Source organism: Excalfactoria chinensis, chromosome 18, assembly GCF_039878825.1.
Source record: "Excalfactoria chinensis isolate bCotChi1 chromosome 18, bCotChi1.hap2, whole genome shotgun sequence".
Classification (NCBI taxonomy): domain Eukaryota; kingdom Metazoa; phylum Chordata; class Aves; order Galliformes; family Phasianidae; genus Excalfactoria; species Excalfactoria chinensis.
This window is the reverse complement of record NC_092842.1, coordinates 3,117,087-3,131,440: the sequence shown is the minus strand read 5'-3', so window position 1 is coordinate 3,131,440 and position 14,354 is coordinate 3,117,087.

The following is a 14,354-nucleotide window of genomic DNA, read 5'->3' as shown; positions in this document are numbered from 1 at the left end:
CCATTGCTGTCTTATGCCTAGGGACAGATAAGAATGACAAGCAACATAAATTAATGATGCATGGACTCTGTTATGCTTGAATGGGAGAAGAGATGGGAACAGAGAATGGGGCAGCAACAGCTGCAATGCAAACTTTGGCCGTATGACACATCAGTTTTGTTTTATCAGACTCTTAAGAGCTGTGATAAGACAGTGATTCAACTGAGCAAAGATGAGACATTCACTTTCCTTACGCTCTTACCCACAGCAGTTATCAGACAGAACCAAGTGATCTTTATTCTGTCCAGGGACATTACCAAAATTGCTGAAATCGTAGGCTTTCCACCTTCCTCCTCCAAATGTTAAGTAGCATTGGTGATACCTGTCATTTGATCATGACTCACTGTTGCTTTACAGATCCTGTCCATAAGCTAAATTTATAACAAATCAGAAAGGGCCAAATCAGAAACAGACTGAAGTGGAAAATTTTAAAGAGTTTTCCTGGAGATCATCAAGTTATCAAAAGAAACCTATGAGAAATGGAGAGAAAAAGAGACTGGAGAAACTGGAAAGACAAAACCTGCCTTTTTCTCTGATGTTATCCTCTACACGGCCATTTTGAGGAGTCCCAAGGCTCTCAAAGGGAAGATGGTTGATGAATGGCAGCACCTGGCTCTTCATTCCTCCCACCACTTACAGCTGAGATTTCTCTTCAATATATGTGCACCCCTGCAGGAGTACCTAGAAAATACAGTGTTCAGCACAAACCCAAATGCTCAGCAGCTTTCATGTCTCTTGACATCCTGAGTTTCCCTAACCTCGGAAAGGAGGGAATCATAGTTATTGCATGGCCTCTCATCTCCCTCCTTTCACCTCTTTCACCCTCACTGGGGCACTCATCTCCCACACTGAGAGGGATCTCTGTCTTCACCCTTCTATCGCCCACTGTTCTTACAGACTGCACACTGGTTTCTATTCTCTTTCTCACTCCCTTCACTCCACTCTTGAGAACTCATCAATCAATCAAAATTGTTCCAACAACCTGTGGGAAGCCTCTAACCTTGTTGTCATTGATTTGAATAATGCAAATATTAATGAGTGGAAAACTCATTAAGATGAAGCGGGAGAATTCTCTCTGACAATTTACCTCCGCAGTAATGCCAGGTGGATCCTGATACGAATATGAAAAACAATGATCAAGCCTTTAATATTTGCTGCCCTGGCATATGGATACCTGCCCCACAGCTCTGGTACTTTGTGCCATCCATGTGACTCTGTTTTTCAAAGACTGATGCTCTGTTTGCCTGTTCTAGACGATACATTTTGAGATGTATTAATCAGGAATTGTCCAATCTCTTTGTATTGAGGCATCAGTAAAACAATTACTTCTGAGCTAAATGAGGTCCACTGAAAAACCACTTGATTAAAGTGAGGAGCTATAATAAATAAATACTTCAAATATTTCATTATTGATGCTCCTGGGGAAAAACAGCTTTTATTAAGTCAAAGAAGGGGAAGAATATTTAAATGTAAGTATGATGGACGGTGTTGGTGCAAATCAGCATAACTTCAGTGCATTCACTATGTCTGTATCAGTGCGAATGAGCTGAGTATTGGACATGAGTATTGAGTATAAGTCATTGAGTATGACTTCTCACTGGATTCAATGGGGATATTGCCTAAAAGGGGTCAAAAGGAAATTGTTTGCATGCTATGCTTAGCTCAAATATTTTCTTGCTGTGTTCCTTTTTGGAGAATCACTGTGCATCCCTCTTATTTCAGTACCCATCTAGGTCTCCTAAGATTTATATGTAGCACAAGGCATTTGTGGATCTTAATGAGCAGTATTCAGGAAATGTCATTTCTTGAAAGTTGATGCCCAGGTGCAATAGATCACACGGTACAGCAGAAGTATTTTCAATTTCTTATTAGCACTGTATAGAAGAGATAAGGAGCAGCCATTAAATACAAACATTTATTTAAATGCAGGGTTTAGGTGCATGCTGCAAACAGACAGAAGCCGAAACATTTCACAGGATGAAGGGTCAACGTTTCCAAGCCTGGTAGTTTCAGGTCTCTAAATCCCAGTTTAGAAAGCAAATACACGATGGCTTTAATAACACAATATCTACATTGAGCACCCCTGGACCCCATTCTCATTTTGCTGTTTTGCACCATTTCTCACACACAAGTAATGCAGTGAAATGTAGCACCTAAGAGAGGGGAGGTAGCCAAGGTACAGAGTTTAATGGATTTCCCATAGACAGCTGAAAGCTGTAAGTGAGCCATGCAGTGCTGCTGCACCTCTTCATTGCCTTCCCACTTGTTGTCTGCTTTGCCTCTGCAGCATCCTGAGAAGAAGATCTTGCAAGATTTTCTTATGTGCCTACCTGAATCGGTCTTGATGGGAACCATGACACAGATAATAGAAACAGCGACAATACAGATGGGAAAAATTGGAGTAATTCAATAACAGGATATAATAGCACAGAAGATTGTAATGCAAGGCAAAATAACATCTGTATGTCAGAGGAGTAACACTTTGCAAGGTATACTTCTGCAACAAAACCAGTTGAGCTATTTTTTTTCACCTTTCAGGGCAGTGGCATTGCACCACTATCCAGAAGTTTTGCTGAGTCAAAGAGTTGGTCCTTTCTACAGTGGCAGCACCAAATCAAACCAGACAAGTGTATCTATGGTAGGAGTAAGAAACTCAGTGTGTACTCATTCAGAGAATGGAAAATGATTTATGTATTTGTTTGGCTGTTTTTTAACTGTTTATTAATTACTGGAACATCGCCCATGTGATGCAGATAATTTGCTATTTCTCTCTGGTTTTAATTCCCACCTGGCTATCGATTTCTGAGGCAATCCTAAGGTAGTGAATTGTGTGTTGCAATATCTACTATCTCAGCACTGATAAAATGACTCAAATCCCTTTCTATCAGTGGAAGTTATGTATCTTCAGTGCTCTCTGTCTCAGGCAAATAAGGGCAAGGTCTGTGGTTTGGAACGTAACATCTCATGTCAGATTCAGTGGCTTTAGATACACTGAAACATCTCAGGAGGATAATGATTTTATATAGAAGCAAATTAGTTTGACATCTGAAATAGGGTTGTCTCTGAAATGGCTCACAACCAATTATATATATTTTTCTCTATGTAAGCAGTGGTTACGTACCATCAGTAAAACGTTTCCCAAATGAAATAAAACAGGAGGGAACAAAAAGAAGTCCTATTTTCGATGTGTGCATGTTCCTCTTGAAATGCTCCTTATGTTCAGCTTCAGAAACTCCTGCCCATGCCTCTCAAACACTTAAGGATGCAATATATAAGAATCACTTTTGGTCTACCCCGTGCATTTTCAGTACTGCTGGCTTACCCCGGGCCTTCCTTCTCATAGTGCAAGCAGCAGAAATTGTGTCCCATGTTGGGAGATTAGGATTCAGTATAGGACTGAGCTGCCCATGGTTTGGGCATGCTGAGCCTGGCTTCATCCCAAAGACAGACTTCCAATGTATTCAGGGGTCTGAGGTCTCTTCTTTGCCCCTTTTACACAGCTGGGCCTTCCAGAGCCCCACGGCTGTTGCCCCCAGCTATGTTTCTATTTTATTTGCAATCCTTTGAAAGCAATAGCCAGTGCTGGCAGATGAATTATATTCTGTCGAGAAGCAGGAGGGGATGGCTGGAACCGTCTCTTTCTCCCTCTCTCCCTGAATTCTAATTTAAAGTGAGGAAACAAGATTTCATTGAATTTTAACAAATTAACCATTAATCACTTATGAAAACCTCCTGATGAGGACATGGATCGCCTGGGTTATGAATGGGAACAGCTTCATTTTACTGTGATTGCTAGACCGTGTTAATCCCCAGCTCTCTCTCTACCTCTGTCGTGCTCTTCACTGCATTCCTGCGTCCCTCATCGCTACTTTTGTCTCCTTTCCCCCACCTCCACCCAACACACATGCCCTGCTCCCTCATGTACTCTTCCCTGGATGCGCAGCCCCTGCTGAACTCGTCTCTGAATCATTTTTTGATGTCGTGCTGAATATGGAAATTAAGGAAAAAACAATGTCTTCCGCTGGCTGTGCACTGTGAATATTTATGAGGGAGCCAGCGAGGAAGCTAAATAGGAGCTGCGAGCGAGCCAGCCAGTGAGGATGGCAGCTGACAAGGGCTCATTCAGCAGCACATCCTTGGCTGCCGGCAGCATCCTGGCAGTGGGGGCTGTATGAGTGACAGAGCAGCAGCATCCTTGCCTGGGCAGCACAGAAAAAAAAAGGAAGAAGCCCTAAGTTGCAGCCATTTCTCTGCTTCCTTTGTATTCCTCTCATCTCCAGATGATCAATTCCAGCTAAAATAATAATAATAAAAAAAATCCTTGGATGGCATTCAGCTGCAGCAGACGATTAGGCCCTAAAAATCAATGTTTATGTTCAACAGGGCTATAAAAACCAATGCTTCCTTCCACTTATCAAATCAGAATTGGAATCAGAAAAGCCCCTTGGCTGGTTGTACAAGGGGTCATGGATGGTGGCACGTGGTGATGAAAACCTTGGTGAGCCAAGGCTCTCCTCAGCACTGTCTCTCCTTCTGCTGCTGTATTCTCATACTCGATAGCAGTCTCTCCCACAGGGAAGCATCACTCTGCTGAATGCCACGCAGGGGGCCTGAGCACAGATGGGTACCAGAGGCCCAGGGAAAAAAAAAAAGAAAAAAAAGAAAAAGGATGGTGTAAGTCTATCCATTGGAGCCCCAGATGGAGCTCTAAAAAGTGCCATATTTATTTTTCCCCTGAAGGATAAAACAGATCTGGTAAGGAAAGCGATCTGGAGATGGTACTGGGCACGGGCCAGCTGGGGAACGATGCAAGTGCTGAAGTGAAGAATTGATCCTTTTGCTTCTTCTGAAGTCTGCAGAACCTCTGCTTTGTGATTACTCTGTGCCTTGGCCCGTGGGGACAGGGCTGTTCCTTCTACCAGGTGCAGGATGCATGGGGAGAGAGGGGAGAAACTCTGCCCCTTCAAGTCACAGTCTTTCATAGAATAAAATCTGATCCTGCCAAGGAGATGCTCATGATTCCAAATGTGAAATTATTCAAAATTAATTACTAACAAAATCATTTATAAATAGACCAATTTATTGACTGTAAGATGTACAAATCCCAGTGACTGGGCTGCTGTTGCTTTTCTGAAGAACACTGTCATTTCCGCCTCTTGAATGGATGGACATCACTTTTAAGGGTCTTGTGAACAGCAGGAATGGATGCTTATGAGAATCAGTGCTCCAGATGACACCAAAGAGACTCAAATACAGATCCATTACATCTTTGCACTGCTAGATCCTTCAGCCATCTGACCCCAGGTTTGGGCATAAGCTCCTTCTTTTTTAGTTATTATTCCTAGCCCAGACCCAGGATTTTCCCCATCCAGTATCTCTCACTGATTCCTTTTCAGAGTGCACTGGACTGACTCTTCTCGTGGTCACTTGCAAACAAGCACATGACTTTCTGTAACGATGTAGGACTATGCATTCCATCCTTAATTATAATCTTTTCACAATGATATATAGCCTTGTCTGACTCAGCTGGAATATCATTTCACTTCCAGACACATACTGTGGATTGTACATATGTCTGGGCTCAAAATTGCTTGGTCCATCTGGGTAATCCTGTTAATCCTTCTGCTCTCACACACTGCATTTCTGGTCTTAGAGTTGGTGTTCACTGCTGCTTTTCATCTTTTTCTCACCAAGATTTTATCAGAGACACTCAAGGTTTATGACAAGGCAAAGGCCAGTGGATGGACTTGATGGTAGAGGAGCAACCTGAATCATAAAACAATGAGGCAAGAGTGTGAATTTGATGAGATGGATGAAACTGTTGATATATGAATCCCATGGGATAGTGTGTTGGAATATATCACCAATGCCATAAGAAAAAAACGTGGTTCTACTGTCTGGCACTGCAGCAAATAAGATGTCTGGAACATGCTATAAACTTATGTGAACCACATCACTGCAATATAGGAGACTTTTAAATTAAAATTGATTAGTCTATCTATCTCCATTGACAAATGATACTGAAATCCACACAGGCAATGTGGGCAAAATCATCCTAAGGACACTCTAAATTTTGTACCTCTGCTCATCCTCCTGCTTAGATGGACATTTATATGAATAGTGGGGGCAAAAATAAACCTGATTTCATATTTCCACAGGCATTTGTGGATGGTCATAATGTAAGATGCTTAAAGGATCCTGGATATATCTGTGCTCCCAAATGTATCAGCATTTGGATATTGGTCAAGATCAGTCATTTTCTCTGTTATTAAGTCACTTGATATATCTCTCCTCAGTCACAATCGGTATTAAATTTCTGCTTATTTACTCATTGCAATCCATCAGTCATTTTGACATTGAGAAGTTCAGAAAACTTGAGGGCAGCAGAAGGCTTTCTTAGACTTGGCTTCAGTAAAACAAGAGAAGCCACATTATATGTAGCTTAAATGGCACTGCGTTCTCTGAGACAGTGCAAATCATATGCTTGTTGTCCCCAACTCTGGGCCAGAAGAACATAATTTCATTAGGAGGATTTGTTGAGGGAAGCGCAGCTAATTGAGATGACCATTAACTAGCTGATGTACAAAGGTGTATAAAGCTCAATATTTTACTGCATTATTTCTGATTAATAGATACAAAGAGCGGTCATAGATTCAGTTCCACAGTGGAAAGCTCTGAGCAATGAATGGACACTTCTTTATTGTCATTTGTGGAACCACAGATAAATAGGCAAGCAGCTTTCCAGGTAGATTGTTACTCACTGAAATGTACTGATGGCTTGGCTACAAAGCTACAGAAATGGTGTAACATTGTGACAGCAATTCAGTGCTTCTGGGTTTCTCTGTAACAAAAAAGCCCAAACACCCAAGCTTGGAAGAGGCCATTATTTAAATAGCTGTCTCATTTCGTGTAATTTCAAGTTCAATGGTGCGGCAATTCTGCAGTATTAGATCTACTGAATGATTATTAAAATCATACCTATTCAAGATTAACCATGAATTAATTATGAGTGGAGTTCAGAGATTCAGATGCCTTCTGAGACAGGCTCTGGGGTAAGGACAGGGTAAGTGTCAAAATCTGGCACAGGCTGCTGTGAATTTTTCTAAGTGTATGTTCCACTTCATTTTAGCACACATACTGGACATGACTTGTACCCTGCATCTGTGTAAGGGATCCATCTGAAAAGTCATATGAGACGTACTTGAGATGTGTTACTTCTCTCCCTTGAAGATAAAGGGAGTCCAGATGATTATCCAGAAAAGGGGCACCACCTTCTGGGAGCAGGTTGAATTTTTCTATTGGGGGTCACCCTCTTTATTGCCACATTGAGTTTTCTCAGCCATTTGGGAGCGCATGCAGTGTTTTAAGGCAGGGCATGAACAGTTGCAAATATGTTAAGAAAAGACACTTTCACATGATTTAAAGGGCAACAGATTGCTCTGGGAGACTGACACTAAGCAAAGGCCAATGCTCTGGGGAAATGCATGAATTTGTATCACAATCACTATTAGTTTTTCAGCAAATTTGTAACTTCCTCACTTGTGAAATGGCCCTGAAAGAAGCTCAGCTGGAGATGCACGTACTGTATTTTCTCATTAGAGTTTGGCTGTCCTGCTTTCTGCTTCAAATCGTCTTCTAAGCAAAACGCGAAGCCACCAGTTTTCCAGTGGGTTCAGCATTTGGCAGAACGAATTTGTTCCTTGCTAATTAAAACAAAAGATTTCAGAAGCTCTTTCCACTTTGGTTTATTAGCTTTCCTGTGCAATAGCAAATCAGAGCCCTTGTTACACTGTCAGCAGAACTATTATTATTATTATTTATTATTTACAGTACAACTTGTGAGTCACTTCCTATGTTGGTGGATCTTTCGCCATCTGTTAAAGAAAAATAATAGCAGTCATTTTCTGAAATATTATTCTAATCCAAACGTTAAAATAGAACCATATGAAGCCAATTAAATAGAGTGTGTGTTGTTAATCTGAGTCGCTTCAGCTCAGCTAGAGAAGAAATAACATTAAAAAGAATTGAGAAAGGCAAAAATGTAAAGCAAAGATGCAGGCTTCAGAAATGCGTGGAGGTTCTGCCAATGTTTTCTTGGAATCCTAAATTTCAAGAGAAAAACATTGTAAACATCTCATTTTTTAGGCTCAGTTTAGGAGCGGATATGGATCCAAATCTAGATGTAAGATTTCAACTCCAGACCAGGCTTTATGGGAATCCTTAAAAGACCAGAAAATTTCGGTTTTAATCCCTTTAATATTTAGTGCTCTTAGCTGTTTTTGTTCTTACTCTGAGTGAAAAATATATTTGATGTGGTTTGGTTGCCTCCACCTGAGATTTTTATGTAAGCTTATGACTAATTAACATGAAGTTCCCAATGGTGCTTCCAAAGACATTGCCCCTGCCTGCAGAAGTCAAGGAGAGATGAAGCAAATACATCACAAGGAAATTACAGTGGTCAAGCATGAGTCTGCTGTCCCTATGGTACAGTGATCAATAGCAGCTTCACATCAAACATGTACATGTGAGCATTTCTTTGGACTTCAGATTTCTGAGCTTGAATCAAAGTATGTTTGAAACAAGCAGATTTCTACCTAATTTCATACTAAGTATATATATTTTATGATCTCTTTGGAGCTAGATGCCCATTGGATATATATATTTTTAACTGAATTTGTGCTAGACATTACAAACCTTCATCCAGATCCTGGAGCATCAGGGCATGAGGTTGGAAAGGGACCTCAAAGATCATCTTATTTCCAATACCTGCTGCAGGGAGGATTGCCAGCCACTAAATAGGGTGTTAGATCAGGGCCCTGTCCAACCTGGCCTTGGACACCTCCAGGGATGGGGCAATGCCTCTGGGCAAAGCTTGCAGAGTATGTGGTTATCCTATGCCATCAACTCATGACCTATATACAGATGGGGAGTTGGTCATCTCATGGCTAACTCATTGTAGTGGAAATCTGAATCACTTCCCGAACATACCATGCCTGCCCCCATTAAAACCTAAAGAAAATTCTGATGGTTATGGACCCAAACACAGTACTTGGCCAGGGAAATGGAAGGAGATGATCCTGGCTCCTGCCCTGCAGTAGCAACTGAGAAACACTGCTGAGCTTCTGGATCTGAGCAGCCCAACTGCATTCCTGGCTGCAGTTATTTATATTCCTTGAACAGTGTTGTTTACACAAACTGCATGAATGCAAATCAATGTGAGGAAGTGCTGGAGTCGGTGAGGTGTGCAGCAGTAACAGTCTCCTGGGATTGGTTTTAGTAATGTAGTGTTAACACAGCTACACATGGCTACACACACTTTCATATCCAAGCGAGGGAGAGGGAGAGGGAACACTCATTACCTGGGACACTGGCCGAGTCCTTGTACCTCGGCAAGAGATAAAAAATAAAAATGGACTTCATTATCACAGGCTGCCTGTCAATCAGCTGCCATTGCAATGAGCCTGCTGTGCATTTCTCCGACTGAAAGGTTCCCATCACCATTGGCAAGGAAGAGATGTGAGAAAGGAGCCAGAGCAGGTAACACGATGACTAGCATCACTCTGCTGGCTGCTCTCTCACCCTGCAGCACACACACATTTGAGCACAGCCTGCTGGAAAAGGGGTTTGATGACAAATGCCCATGCAAATGAATGCAGTGTAGGATATATGTCAGGTGGTGGTCAGGTGCAGCTGATGTCAGATGGCAACACTGGCTGGCCACCCCCTAAATGCTCACTTGATTTCCAGTGCCACAGTATCTAAATTTGCCAGTTTGCAAAACAGAGGCAACCAAGTGAGACAAAACTCGCTGATATTTAGGTATTGAATCTCCCTCCAGGGATCCCAAATACTGTTGTTGGAGATCTTTAGGGCTGCTTCCTACCTGCGTTTTTCTCATGAGTAAAAGAGGGTTAATGATGCCTCAAAGCAGGTTTACCGACAATCTCCTGAGTGCCAGTGACCTTTTGTTTAACCCATCAGCATCAAGCTGTCTTTCATTCCATCACTGTCTATTCTCAGGAGGCTTTGCTGGCAATTCGGTCTTTCCTTTCTTGGCACTTACCTTTTCTGAAGTACTGTAAAACAACAACAATAAAAATCTATTTAAACAAGTTCCTTGCTAGTTTATGGTAATTAAAAGCAATAAATATTCCTGCGTGCAATGCTGTAGACCTTGACTCAACGGTGGGTCAATACTGCTTTCCTGGTGAGGCTGGGTAATAAATCTTTATTCCTTTTTGAATGGAAATAAGGACGGGATTTTATTCATGAATTCTGTGACCCGTTGAAGTGACATTTTCAAAACAAACACTCCAGAAATGAGAAGTTTTCTCTGCAGAGTGGGTTAATCTGCTCTCTTCTCAGCGTGTCTCTTTCAGCCCGATGATTTGCCTGATGCCTTTTTAATCCCAGCAGCAACTTCTCAGTAAGAAGGAAGAAAACTGAAATAAAGTAGCTAGGAGAGAACCAAGACACCTGTGCTGAGGGGAAGCTGCAGGGAAAGGGGTACATAGGTGAGAAAGACTGTCGAGAAGAAGTCCCTGAAGACCTGGCACTCCAGATTCGGTGTCTGCTCATGCTTATGCTTGCTCTGAGGCTCGAGGCAGCCTTGGAGTCCCAGCCCTACACAGCTACATCGCTCCTGCCTCCTCAGCTGTCGGCCTTCATTAGCTTCTACTACTAGACAGAGGGTGTTCCTCTGAACCCAGATCAAACAGCAGCTTTTTGTGCTCATCTGCAATTGACTTCATTTGGTTATATAATCTAATTGGCTTGGGATGCTCCGTGAGCAGGGGAGTGAAGCCAGTGGTTTATAAAACAAACATGCAGTGCAAAGCGTGCAAGTTTCCATCAAGTCCCATTCTTTCTGAGCACTGTGCAGTACAAGCCAAGCACCAGGATGAAGTCTCTGGGTTATTCCTCCTCTCTCTGAGAGACTGCTCCTTCTTTTTGGGAGGCTAAATATAGCAAGGGGCTCCTCCTCCAGCAGAAAGGATTAATTGTCAGCTAAGTTGCTGCATGTCTCTAAGCATAAAATGCACTTGGGTCCAGGCTCACAATGGTGGGAGAGTGTGTAGATGCTGTCTGCAAGAAGTGGTAGGAAGAGAGAGCTTTCATTCTGTGATACATGCAATGGGATTTAATGGCCTCAAGTCTGACCTTCTCTAGGTCCCTCCCCTGACTGTGATAGGACAGAGGGGGATCCATTTCGTTACTATTTATTAGGTAGGTGGAAGGAGGGCTCTGCCTCCTGCCCCAACCCTGCACCAAAAGGAGGCAGAGGGGATGAAAAGGACCATTAACAAACAACAGACCAAAAGTGTTGAAATATAAACATCAGTGTGTTATCAACTTTGTTTTTCTTCTAGAATTAAAACATAGCATCATATCAGATACTCTGAAGAAAACCATTCCATCCCAGCTGAAACTAAGACACACAGTCAGGGAGCAGCTCTGCCATCACCCGCTTTCTTGGGCAGCATTGTTTCCATTCTGCTGAACACGATTCACATTCAGGCTTCACAGGGAGAAGCTTTGAGGTGTTCTGACCTACAATAGTTGCTGCAAGCCATGGGAAGGACACAGATGCTACAATGACCAGAAAAGCATCCCATCTAATGGGACAGAACTGTTGTCTGATGGTTCACCTTCAAGCCAACGTGCGAAACAAAGGAGGCAGGAATAAAACGATGCTTTCTCCTTGGGCTCAGAGCACTGAAGTGGCAGGGGCACTCACCAAGACTAATTTAAGTTATTTTAATTATGATTCTCTCCTCTCTCTCTCCCGCTTCCCTTCTCCTCTCTCACATGTGCTGTAAGGACAGGGAGCTGCAGGTTTTCTTCCACTTAGGATTAATTAAAAAGGAAAAGTCAATAAGTTTCTCAGCAATTACTGTCTTTTCCATTTGGTCATTTGAGACAGTCAGGGACTCAGAAATTGAATTTCCAGAGAGAAATCATGTCTTGTGAATCCTAGCACGAGGTTCATGGAGGGAGAAATAACTGCATTTTCTTTATGCTGTCACCACACTGGTTTCCCAGCTTCCTGCCCTTCATATCAGAACCAGTTTTGCTATTTCAATAACACCTTAGTTCAGATGATCTGGGAGGATTTTTTCCATGTCCATCCTGTGCATGTAAGATGACTTAGAGAGGGCAAGCAGCAACACAGACAAGAGACTGGAGGTGATAACAACAAACTTTGACTGGTCAGGGATTTATTGACATTTTCTTTACCAGATAAGGTGGCTGGTCATTATCACAGTGTTAATCTAAAGTCTCTGTAAATCAATGGAAATCTTTCCACTGACATCAGTGATCTTTAGATCAGACTTCACCTGATATCTGTGACCAGATATAGGCGTAGTTCAGCAGGAAGGTGTAGCTGCTTTCCGTGTTCTTGGTGTGGCTCTCAGCCAGTTGAGACCAAACAAGGACAGAGTAATGCACTACAGGATTGAATTTTAGGAACAATAGGAGCTGGAGTGGAGAAAAGGTGTTTCAGATCCAGAATGTGGGGAATGGAAGTAAAATAATCAGAGGCTGAAAGAGAGTGATGAAAGAGAGAAAAACAAAAGAAAGAAAGGGGAAAAAAGAAGTTAATGTACCACCTCACTTGGTTTTGATTTACAGTGGGACTACCCCGTGCTACTGCATATAATAAGTGCAGATTTGCTCCTTCTCTCCATTTAAACTCAGCAGAAGCAAAGCTTCTGTTTTATTTTCACATTCCCATCGAGTTCTTTCTGCAAGTATTTCTTACAGTGAAAGAGAAGAATAAGAAAACAAATATCGCTGCCTCTGTGCATGCTTTTTTGCTAACCAGGCTGCTTTGCCCCAGAGACCCTGCTGGGTGTGTGGCAGTGCTCCCTGCAGCTTTGTTTAGGAAAGTTACATTTGCTTCTCCCTTGGTGAGGCTATTAGCAGTCTCTTCCAGAAGCGAGCCTCCTTTTGTTTACCGTCACCTGAAATTGCTGGGGAACGAAATAAATCTAGATTCAATGAGTCAATAAATAAATAAGATTTTTAAAAGAAAAAAGAGAGAAGAGGGAGAATCAGAAAATCAGAGAGATTTTTTGCTGGGAAAAACAGAATCCCAAAGAAATAAACCCCAAAGTTAAGAACGCTGTTGTGTCTGATATAGGGCTCTCTGCAGCTCCTGGTTGGTTGGACTGTGGCTCGGGCACTCTCCCAGCAAGACTGATTATGCTGTCACTACAAACAGCGTGTAAAAAATTGTGCCTCATTTTATTAGCTGGAAAACAGTGTTTAATGCAGCTGGAGCTGCAGCTCAGGGTAAACGATGGAAGTTTCCTCTTGGAAAACTGTCAGTGGTGGTAATGACATCATTTCTCCATGGGTTTGATCTAGTTAGGGCTGTGGCTATCCGCCTTTTGTTCTTTTTTACTCCATGATTTACACCATTCTTAGAGAGCTCAGGTGCTTTAAGTCAGTCCTGAACCAGAGGAGAATCCATGAGCAGCAGGGAGTGGGCCCCAGCCTTGTTTAACCTGTCACTGAAGGGCTGTTTCTCTCAAGGAAAGCTTGCATGGTGAGCCCTCTATTGTTGCCATTGGAGATGGGGTAAATCTCTTCCTGTGTCAATTCACAGAGCACAATGAACAGAATTTTTCAGCTGACTACAGTGGAAAATGTGACTTGCTACTGGTTTTCTGTCTATCAAGCCGGAGTATTGAGCTTTCCTGACTTTCAGAGCTAGACAGATAACCAGAGATTCATTAGAAAAATGTATTTGTCCTCTCCTGCAAATTGGCCAGTCACAAATTGCAAAATTCCCAACTGTTATTCATTGCTAAAATGGCTATTTACAAGTATCTTCTGAGGGTGAGAATCAAAGCTACTAAGCTGTTCACCAAAAGTTGATTGAAAATATCCAACATTTGAAGTTAGAAATTCAAGCTGCATGGATAGTTACATGAGTTATATTGTGTTATTTCTGTTCTCTCATTGGGTAAGTTGTGTAACTAATCACATCAGAACCAGCATCCATTTCGAACTGCATGTTCATGTGTGTAATTTGGAATACGCTTTTGGAAAATATTAAGCTATTTGAGTTCCAAATTGACTTCTGATGGGTATTCACACTGGTAAAGCTCATTTGCTAGAGTATTTGTGGAAAGCAGCCATAGAAACAGACCAGGAGATTCAAAGCAAATTTGTTCAGGACTTCAAATGAATATACACAGACATCTTTCTGCAGTATTCACTCACCATTAGTCATGTTGCAGTAATACCTGCAGTACATACTTACAACCGAGTTAGACTTCCCACTGTATAGCTCTTGTTTGGGAGAT